We start from the raw sequence: 10,742 nt of genomic DNA, 5'->3' as shown, positions 1-10,742 counted from the left end.
ACGTCTCTCAGTACAGATGTGGATGCTCCCAAAAATGTCTGAGACTGAGCGTTCCTGTTAAAGAAGGGGGTTCAGTATTATAAAAACCCCACTTTTAAAACGTTTTCTTTAATTGGTGGAGGGTTTAATAAAAAATTTCAACACAAGATTATCGAAATATATTGCCTCCTTCGAATCACAGCATTAGAAGGCCCTCTAGAGAATACTTGTAATGTAATTTTACAGTGAAATAATTACTTGGAGGTGCCCCTGGTACCAAGTTTAGCACCTTTTTCTCAGGGACATGCAATTATAGATTGAAGAGGACAAGAGGTTGGTGTAGACAGGTGTTCTCCCACAGCATCAACCCCTTAGTGCACTGGTGACACATGAATGCTTGTAATAAGAGACAAAATTTGAGTTTAAATATTTCTTCTCCAGCCACAAAGGTGTAAAGATACCTGTCACTGCTGGGCCATCCTTCTGCTTGCAAAGACCCCTCAGCCGTCGCCCTGGCTGGGTTAGCTGCGACCCGGGCAGCAGGGACCCATCGCAAGAGCCCTTCCAGCGGCCGATTGAAACGCCTGGATTGAACAATCCCATTGTGTTTCAGATTTTTGCTGAAAGGATTCTGCTATTTCAGAGAATAAAATGAGGGGAGGTATGTTCCTTTGTTCATGCTTTAAGTTCTTTAAGTCATACTAAGAAGCTCTGGTACTCCCGGGGCAGGAGCAAGGATTTGCCGCGTGGCAGCGGTGGGAAGCACGGCATGGAGTGGCTTTCACTGCCATCAAGAAAGAAGTGGGAACTTTTGGCTAACTCATCAGCCGCTATCAACAAATCCAGTCAGTGTTTGCTTGTTTGCTGCAGGCAGTGGTTAGAGTTCAGCAGTTAAATACTTCAAATACATCTATATGTACATTTTTCTGTGGCAAGGTTCACCCTCTCCTTCCTGGGTTGCTTCACAGAATCGTAGAGTAGTTTGCGTTAGAAAGGACCTCAAAGCCCATCCAGTCCCCCCCCGCCACAGGCAGGGACACCTCCCACTGGATCAGGGGCTCCAGGTGCCATCCAGCCTGGCTGTGGCTGGGAGAGAGCCGGCACAGAGGTTGGTGCTGCCGGAGCGGAGGGTGGAAACTCCACACGGCTGCCTTGAGCCAGCCTGAACTGGGCATGGAGGCCCAGCAGAGAGGGCCGGTTCACACCATGAGCCGGAGGGGAAAGCAGCCCCCTCGCCCCACCTGGAGTCCTCCAGGAAAAGGCTGGAAGGGGTAAAGCTGCAGTTCTGTACGTTAGTCATTCTCTTCTCATCCACACGGACCTAGTACTCTGCTCTACTCTTAATGCAAATCCGGGGAGTTAACCTGCTGCTTTGCACGTAGGGAAATTAGGCTGCTGGTTTCAGCACTAGAAAACTTAGTGTAATCGTCTCTAGGTTCATTACGATGCTTGATTTTTTGGTCATTGCCATGAATTTCACCCCAGGCCTTGCTGCCGCCCACGGCAGCGCATCGCGCCTGTGGCAGCTGACCCAGACAGAGCCGTTGCCATCGGCCCGGGGAGGTGTGCTCTGGTTTAGGGGAGCGCTTGGTACCTCCAGCAGCTCCAGAGGAAGCGCACCCCAACAAATGCCATGTTGCATAATGCTCCGTAGCAAGGAGAAACAGCATGAGGCACCTCAGAAGAACCCCAGACAAACAGATATTTTTAACCTTATTAGCTCTGTGCCTCAGCTTCCCGCTTGTAAAATGGTTTTCAATTAAATGGACCAAAGAGAAGTTCTGAAAATAAATTCATTTGTGTTTGAGAGATATCCGGATACTGAACCGTGAGGGTAATGGACTGTCCCACGAGGCAGTGAAAGCTCTTTGTTCTGTGAAATGCAGGGTGAAGAGAGCGCGCACAGAGGAAGGTTGGGGACCACCCTGAACAGTGAGGATAACAAGAACACCGAGTACCTGCGCTGCTCTTTGTTCATCACCGTCCACCCCGGACACTGGCTGAGGTGAGTGTTCCCTGTGGGAAAATTCCTAGTGCAAGCATCGCATTTTAAACCATATTGTAAATCATGAATTTAAAGGGGAAGAATTAAGATTATATGAGTGTTAATACTACCTTAGTTGCTGCCACCTTACTTCTTACACTCCTTAATTTTGTTCGAATTTGCAAGAGCAGCTCTCTTTCTAATCTGGGATGGTGATATAATATTTAATAGTATTGGTTTGTTTATCTATATATAGATGTGTATTTTTCAAAGTCAAGGTACCCGCTGAAGTTAACCCCACGAGGAGTCCCTGCAGCAGTTCTGGGTATCGAAACAGCCGTGGACTTTCCTAACTGCTCTTAGTCCGTAGTGGGATCTTAGGTGTTCTCTTTGCATCAAAAAGTGCTTCTGTGGGCACAAGCTTTGTAGCTAAATACTCTGGAGAAGCAAGTTGGATCCAAGAGCCATCCTCTGCTCAGGAACCTCCGTCCTTTGCTGGCAGCAGCCGTGGGGTGGAAGGCGGAAGTCCTCTTCAGGGAGCGGCACAACTGGGGCTTCCTAACCAAGTCTTGTGTTCTCCCTGGATCGGTGAGGGAAAGCGACTGGCACATCATAGTCATTTGTATGCCAACAAAGAGTATTCCTTTTAAGTGGCTCCCCTCAGGGTCTCGACCTGGAAAACCTGCTCTTAAAGATAACCAGATTAATAAAGCAAGGGCATGAGCTGTTAGGAGGCAAATTATCTATCCATCTGAGCCAGGTAGTTGCACTTAAATAGACATGAGAGGCAGCATTAAACAAAACAAATCCAAATTTCATTTATATCCCGGTGTCCCTGTGCAGGTTTTAAAGGCAATTGGGGAAGAAATGTATCGACCTGTATTTCTCAGGTTTAGTTGTGTTGAGGCACTGCAATGCGATTACGTTTTGGGTTTAGTGTGTGACTTTACTGACTGGTGCTGTGTAGTGTTATTAGAAATATCCTCCTTAGACAGCTAATGAGGGCCAATCAGGCTATAAACTCTTTTGGCACATAATGAAAATCTCTTGATATTTTAGATAATAGGACAGAAAATCATAGAATCAGAGAACCATGGAGTGGTTTGGGTTGGAAGGGACCTCAAAGCCCATCCACCCCCTGCCACGGGCACGGACACCTCCCGCTGGATCAGGGGCTCCAAGCCCCATCCAACCTGGCCTGGAACCCCTCCAGGGATGGGGCAGCCACCGCTGCTCTGGGCAACCTGGGCCAGGGCCTCCCCACCCTCATCATCAAGAATTTCTTCCTAATGTCTAATCTAAACCTTCCCCCTTCCAATTCAAAGGCTTTCTGCCTCGTCCTGTCACTCCAGGCCCTTGGAAAAACTCCCTCCCGAGCTTTCCTGGAGCTCCTTTCAGCACTGGAATCTGCTCTAAGGTCTCCCTGGAGCTGTCTCTTCTCCAGGCTGAACAACCCCAACTCAATCAATGAGATTGAATTTCTGAAATAGTAAAAGAGTCTTCCCCCTCCAATGTCTGTGCTGAGTCCAAGCGTCTGGAGCACGGCAAGGCTTGAACTCACTCATCGGCCCCGAGTCCTTCTCAGCAGGGCTCAGCTAATCTGGTTATTATTTGCAGATGCAAGTATTTTGGCAACTCCACCGAAAACACAATCTGTTTGATTTCACCGGTCGTTTAAAGCAAGCAGACTCCCAACATCATTCATGTTGAGAGCTTTTTGTGTAGCAGATACTTGTGAAAAATGTCATCTGCTTAAGAGAACTGCCACGGTTCAAGACTGTAAATGCCATCGAGCGCTAGCCAGTTCGTTTAGGGAGCTTTCTGTTCAAAATCGTGGCTAGCCCACGCTCAGAAAATATAAACTCCTCGCTGGTCTGGTCTCCTGAAACGCAAGTACCTCACTGGAAAGAACAACTTGTATCAGCTGGGCAGATATAATTAAAGTTTCAGGCTTACTTCATACCCAGGTGGAGACTTTGAAAGACTTAAGGGAATTTAGTGCTAATCCAGACCTCGTATCTTCCACCCGACGGCGTGATGGGCAGCATGGAACTGTAATTGGAAGGGCATTGGAGGGGGACTCGGAGAGATTACAGAAAAGAGAGAGAAGAGAGGATTAGACAAGCAGAGGAATAAGTACAGCATCTTCGGGAAATTACCTAATGCAGTGCAGTCCTTGTGTCTTTATGATATCCGGGATCCTACGCTTGTCAGACAGCGCAGTACTGCGCACCCCTCAGCACTGTGAGAGAAATCTGCATCGGAGAACATCAGCTGCCAAAGCTTCACTCGCAGAAGGAAGCTGCTTAGGAGGAGGGAGGCAGCTCGGCTGACGGTGCCTCCTGTTAATCCTGCCGTCCATTAAATAGTCTCTCCTTATCTTCACATCTGCCGAAACAGGACAAGTGACCAAATGTCGGGAGGCACTTCCCCACATCACGTGGGACGTGGTGTCACAGCGTGAGGGTCCAGGGTCTGCCTGCACCCACAGAGCTTGCTTCACTTTCTGATGGTCTCTTTGAAAGGCTTTTTAGGGAAAGATTCCCTTTCATGACGTGGCATCTTCCACTGCCTGGGAATTCTTCATTGCTGCATCGTACAACCACTTATCCACCAAGTGCTCAGAGCTACTTCATGGCTTTGCCTCCATCTTCCTTTCCTATGGTTGCTTGGATATTGTCTTTGTCTCTTCCCAGTTCTTGCCTTGCCTTGCCTTTCCCTTCCATTTGCCTTTGCCTTTCCCTGGTGCCTTTCCCCTGGATTCTGTCCCTCCAAAGCATTTCTTTCCTGTCTCTGGTTGGGAATGGGTCGGTATGCGGATCTCTCGCTGCCAGCAGCCTTTGCCTCTCCCTGACGAAAGCGGTCTCTGCTAACCATAGCCTGAGTAGGATTGGGCGTGCCGCAGGGCACTGGTCTTCAGGAGCAGCCACTGCCTAGGGGAACAGCAGGAGAAATTCAAGGAAAACGGGTGAAATCCACTGGGACCACTTGAAACCCATGTCAGAAAAGGTAGATTTTTAAATTGCAAGTCATACTGCAAGGTGGAGAAAGGCAATAATGACATCTGTGTCCCTCAGAGCAAAGCGTGGGACGTATTTTTCCAACTCTAACCTCTTCCAACCTAAATGATTCTGTATGTCTTTTTCTTATTTTACTTATAAATTTAAGGAGCAATTGCAGATGAACAATGATATCACTCTAGTTGATCCAAGAAGGCAGATAGATAGTTAAGGTCTTCTCCTCACTCCAAATGAGGAAGATATTGAGACAGGTCATTCTGTGAAGTAATCTTGTTTGATGATCAGATCCTGTTGTGCTCGCACATAGAGGCATCAGCCAGTCAGAAACAACCCCCTGTCCATACCACCAAACCCCAGGACACTCTCTAGGTTCTCGTAGATCAGGCGAACTGAGGCTCACTTTCTTCTCATTGCTTCCACCCCTCCATCGTGCTTTCCATCAAGGTCCAGCAAACCCATCGTTTTAGATCAGTGTCTTCTCTAGACTCATCTTTGCCTTCTTTTCTTTTTCTGCGCGATGGATCTTTTCAGTGTCCTGAGTGACCATGAGCAGCCCAGCACCAGGCATCCCCTTTTTCTTGACAACGTCCTACTTTTTTTGCCTCTAAATGCTACCCACATTGTATGGATGTTGTTCTGTCCCACGTATGCCTTCAAAACACCTGAATTTACTTCATTTTTTTAATCTCTTGGGGCGACAGCAGCCAAAGTTTGTCAGAAGAGGCACAGCTTCCACCCCAGTGCTGTCAAATAGCCCGATGTTTAGGTAAGATTCCTGGGTCTGGAGTGATGGCTGTTTCCATCAATATTGTCACTTTGTACTATTGGCAATGACGTAATCGCTCAGCTAATTAAATTCTAGTAATATGCACTTACACGGCTGATCAGTATTAAGGCTATTCATTTTATATCATTTTAATCTTTAAAATGTTACAAAAGCTATTTGAAATGAGTGCCTTACTGTAAAGGAACGGACAGAGACCACAGTCAATAAGTAAAGTGCTCATTCACCAAAGTGCTTTAGTGGGGTTGTATTTTGTTAAGGATTGTGAAGCTGGACACGGTGTTGAATCGGAGCCCGTCAGCCATTCCCATCGTTTATTTAGACTTGCTAAATGATCTGCAAAGACGTTCAAATGCCAGCAGAAAGGACTACCAGCTCTCCACTGCTGTGTCTTGGATGCCACTGAAGACAAAATGTGGTGCATCGGACTGTGTGAACCACCAGTTACACCCACGCCTTGCCTTTGGTTCAGGGTGCTTTCACTGTCAGTTGGTTCAGTAAACAACACGGGGCGTGTGTTTTCCCGTGCCAGGATGGAATGCAGCTCAGGGTGTAACTCAAGTGTAGCCATGGATGACGCTGGGGCTGCTTTGGACAACCACTGTTTGGCTTAGTATCACTGGTCTTCCTGCAAAGCTAACAACCGCTGGCTTGGGACACAGGAGAAAGGAATACACAGGACACTGGGTGTCTGCTCCGCTCTCCTGAGACCCCATCTGGAGTCCTGTGTCCGGTTCTGGAATCCCCAACGTAAGAAGGAGATGAACTGTTGGAACAGCTCAGGAGGAGGCCCTGGAGATGTGAGGGCTGGAGCACCTGTGCTGTGAGGACAGGCTGAGAGAGTTGGGGTTGTTCAGCCTGGAGAAGAGACAGCTCCAGGGAGACCTTAGAGCAGCTTCCAGTGCTGAGAGGGGCTCCAGGAAAGCTGGGGAGGGAATTTTGACAAGAGCCTGAAGTGACAGGATGAGGTGGGAGGCCTTTGCTTTGGAAGGGGTAGGTTTAGATTAGACATTAGGAAGAAATTCTCGACGCCGAGGGTGGGGAGGCCCTGGCCCAGGGTGCCCAGAGCAGTGGTGGCTGCCCCATCCCTGGAGGAGTTCCAGGCCAGGTTGGATGGGCCTTGGAGTCCCTGAGCCAGTGGGGGGTGTCCCTGCCTGTGGCAGGGGGTGGATGGGCTTTGAGGTCCCTTCCAACCCAAACCATTCCTTGATTCTGTAAAACATATGTCATCCTCCAGCGTGTAACTTTTCAGGTCGTGTTTAGTAAACATGATCTTTGTTTCAAAGCAGGACACTGGAAGAACATCCAAATGACTTTGAAGCTTCAAGGATAATTTTTGTGTTCTATTTTAACAATGTATTTTATCGCTATAGCTTGCTTTAAATTTGCTGCAAATATTAAACAGAGCCTGGCTATAGTAGTTAGCAGAATTGTTTATGGGGTCCAAATCAAGCCAAACGTCCAGAAAATTTTCAGCCAGAGATTCCGGTTAATGAAAGCACCATTTGTGATGCGCTAAAACATGTATACACATAGGTATTGCCCCATTTATCAGACACGAGAGCTAATTACCTCATCCACTGCTATATTTCTTCCATCCTCTGCATTTCAATTCCCAATATTAACACCTAGGTGGTCAAGCTGACCATCGAATAGCCTACATGAGCATGAATGCATTAAATAATTTAATGTTAGAGGAGTTTATTAAACTGCCACATTCTAATCAGCGTGCGTACCTGCTTTCATTAATCTTGCACCGGCCCGTGGTGTGTCTCTACAGCCGACGTGGAGTGTGCTAATGTTAATAGGAGCTCTTAACAAACAGGATCAGTTAATCAAGGAAAATTTACTATTAGCCACATGACCATGCATACTGAAATCCAATTACAATCAGGTTTAACCTCTTCATTACTTTATTCATCCAAATATTTCTGTTATCGCTTGTGATACTGAAGTATTCCAAACTGAGACGTGTTTATACTCATTTGAACAGGAAGCACTCCCATCAACTCACTTTTATTGAGGAGGGAGGCATTCTTTTTGCTAATCCATGATTTATAATGTTATATGGGTTGTATTTATTGCGAAAAGTAAGAAACCCAGTACTGCTTTTTCTCATTGAAAACCTGACTACAGAAGATAGCTGCTGGATCAGGATGCTGAAAAATGAACGTCAGTATTCCGGATTAATTCAGGTGGAATTCAGCACGTGGTAAATTGTCAGTTAGCACCAGTTACAGCTGATAGAATTTAGAATATACAGGTGTTTTTAGCAGCTGAAGAGTTTTGAGTTCTTAAGCAATGTATTTCTTTCTGACACCACTTGAAGCGTGTTATTTTATAACACTTGGCTATTTGCATTATGTCTCAGACCGTGCTAAGCAATTAAGCTCCATCAGTGGCTGTGATTTTCTGAGTCTGTTCGTAGAATGCGAGAGGTTGGAAGGGACCTCTGGAGACTTGGGGCTTGATAGAGAAAGGGTAACTGGAGATAGTTCCATTTAGAGCTATTGATTCTTATTTATTTGATTTGATTTTACTTTGGAAATGTCCTCTTTCTGTATGCAGAGTCGTCAGTGCTCATTCAGAGCTGAGGAGGTCAAGCCTGTTTCTTTAATTCGGCATTGGCATGACATTTGGGGTGGAAGAGCAATGGGTTTTGAGCTGTAGTGGAGGGGAGGGTTCTGAACTATTTAAGTTGCTGAGATTGTCATTCTCATGGGGAGTTCGTTGGCTGGGAAATGCTCTGTCCCTGCACCTCCGCGTCGTGGTAAACGCTGTGGGTTGGGTGGTAGCAGTGGCATTTGCTGACTTCTGGGTGGGGGCCAACCACCAGCCCTGGGGACACTGCTGAGCTTTTTGTCACCACGAGGACTCTGTCCTCGCTCCTCTCCCTTCTGTTCTTCCTCATCGTCCTCCTACTCCGCCACTCTGCAGTTTAAACTGAGGAACTTCTGCGAACAAAATAAACTTCTGTGATGGTTTCTTCCTCTGGGAAATCTGTTTGTTAAAAACCTGCCTTTCGGTGCAACCTGGGGCATTCCAGTGGTGAAATATGCGTTTTTTGTGAGCTAGGCTAGAAGCCAGCCTGTGATGGGATGGCAGAGCTGAGTCCAGGAAGGGAAATGGGCTGGCAAAGGTGGTTTCTCTTCTTATTTGCTTCCTCCCCCTCCTAGTGTTCTAACACTCTCCTTTCTCCTCATCTTCTTTGTTGCATAGATTTATTAGGTCCACATTGTTTTGCATTTTCTTCCTTTCAGTCCTATTATTCCTTCTTTTGGCTTTTCTCAGTTTCTCTTTGTATTTCTGTTTCTCATTTTGCTACTTTACTCTTGGGCTGCTCTTCTTGAGCCACTGACACCTTTAATGCAGGGTGTGTTGAAGCACTTCTCTGAGGGCGCATGAGTCTTTGAGGGTGTTTTATGTCTGTTCTGTGCAGACTTTTCTGTTACAAATAGGCCTTTTTATTTTTGCAACTGCGGGTTACCGTTGCTTACTGTGCTTGATGGATGGATTCTGAGATCATCCATAAAGCTGGGACAGTCGGTTGGCTGGTAAGGACAAGGACTGCTTCTCCCTAACCTATCCTAGATCTTGTAGCGGCATTCTCGGTAGGGATGGTTCAGCTTCATCCTTGATGGAAACTAAAGAACCCAATCAGCTGAACATTTTCTGTGTGCCAAAGACCAGCTGAGTCTTCATGTTTGCCCTGTCACAAAAGCCACTTCTTGCTAAAGTAGACACTTTTTAAGGAACGTGATTGCCTTTGGAAGGAAAGCACGGCCGTCTCCCAGCTGAGCATGTCACACTCTGAAGGCACCGTGCTCAGGACTTGTTGGTCGTGGGGCAGATGGTGCAGTTGTGGGTCTCACTCGCAGGGAAACTGTAGGATAAAGAGGCTCCGAGTGCCGTGATCAGGGTGCGGTGGTGGTGGGGAAGACGGTGTTTCCCCAAACCTCCCTGCGATGTCGTTACTCTGCTTGTTTGTCCAGCACATCAAATACTCTAAATTAGAACCTTTTTAGGGACAGTGTTGGTACCCGGTGCCCTGAACAAAGCCAATGACATTGTCAGGGGTAAACAGAGCGATAAATAACACAGCGTAGCAAGAACAGGACCTGAATCTTCATTTGTAGAATATCCTTCCTCTGCTCTGCTTTACTTTCCTACTTCTGGTGCTTTCGATTGCAATTGCTGTATAAATCTGACCACAAAGGAGAGCGCTGATAACTCGCTAAATGTACAAATCCAGCCCGACGGAAGAATTTAATGCAATAATATAGAACTCAAATATAATGTAGTTTGGAAATGTCATATGATAATCCTACCTAAACCCCTATTCATCAAAAGGCTTCTGCTGTCAGGTCATGATGATGCTTTGATTATTTTACACGTTATTTACACTGGATGGAGTTAGAAGGCACATTCTGTGCATGATTCCAGATGAAAAGTAATCCTTTAAAAGAGAGGGTGTCTTCTTTGTACAGATGTTAATTTTGATCATAGGGAAGGGAGAGAAGGGCTAATAAAATTGGTCAGGACATAACAGTATTTTGAAATCACTCTTAAGAAGCGAGTGGATGGATAACGTGGAAGTGTTTTTAAAAATTTAACATTGCATTAACGTGGCTGCCTGGGTTCGGAGGGCGGGAATTTGTAAGCTAAAGGAGATATGACATTTGCTGTAATGAAATCAGTGCGGCTTGGAAAAATCTCTGGAAAGGGCCTAGGCTGGAGAAAAGAAAGACAATTCAGCAAGATTTGTGGCATCATCTATCACGGGGCAATACTGAGCTCATTGCAGGTGTTTAGCGCTGGAATTGTGTGTCTGTCGGTGCAACGGACTAAGCACAAGCGAAGCAGGAAGGAGGAGGAGTTGGCCGGGTTCCCGGTGCGGGGGCGCTGGCCGCTGTGGCGAGCAGCCTCTGGGGTGAAGGGACCTGCAGGAGGTCAAAGAGGTACAAGCAGAACCTTT

The 10,742-nt window shown here is 46.6% G+C and overlaps 1 long non-coding RNA gene across 9 annotated transcripts in view; it reads left to right on the top strand.

Annotated features, from left to right (window-relative positions):
* Positions 1–424: 424 nt before the first annotated feature.
* Positions 425–10,742, top strand: part of LOC128852839 (uncharacterized) — a 298,105-nt gene continuing 287,787 nt past the window's right edge. For 8 of the 9 annotated variants that reach the window (XR_008450906.1, XR_008450904.1, XR_008450901.1 and 5 more), the window contains exons 1-2: positions 425–640; positions 1,866–1,984. This is a non-coding gene — a long non-coding RNA (uncharacterized LOC128852839). Of the gene's footprint in view, positions 641–1,865; positions 1,985–9,248; positions 9,322–10,742 lie in introns of those variants that run through there. The other variant, XR_008450905.1, reaches the window with a different exon arrangement.

The sequence above is a fragment of the Cuculus canorus genome, chromosome 8 (genome assembly GCF_017976375.1).
Source record: "Cuculus canorus isolate bCucCan1 chromosome 8, bCucCan1.pri, whole genome shotgun sequence".
Lineage (NCBI taxonomy): Eukaryota > Metazoa > Chordata > Aves > Cuculiformes > Cuculidae > Cuculus > Cuculus canorus.
The sequence above is the reverse complement of the archived record's forward strand: the minus strand, read 5'-3'. Positions and strand labels throughout refer to the sequence as shown.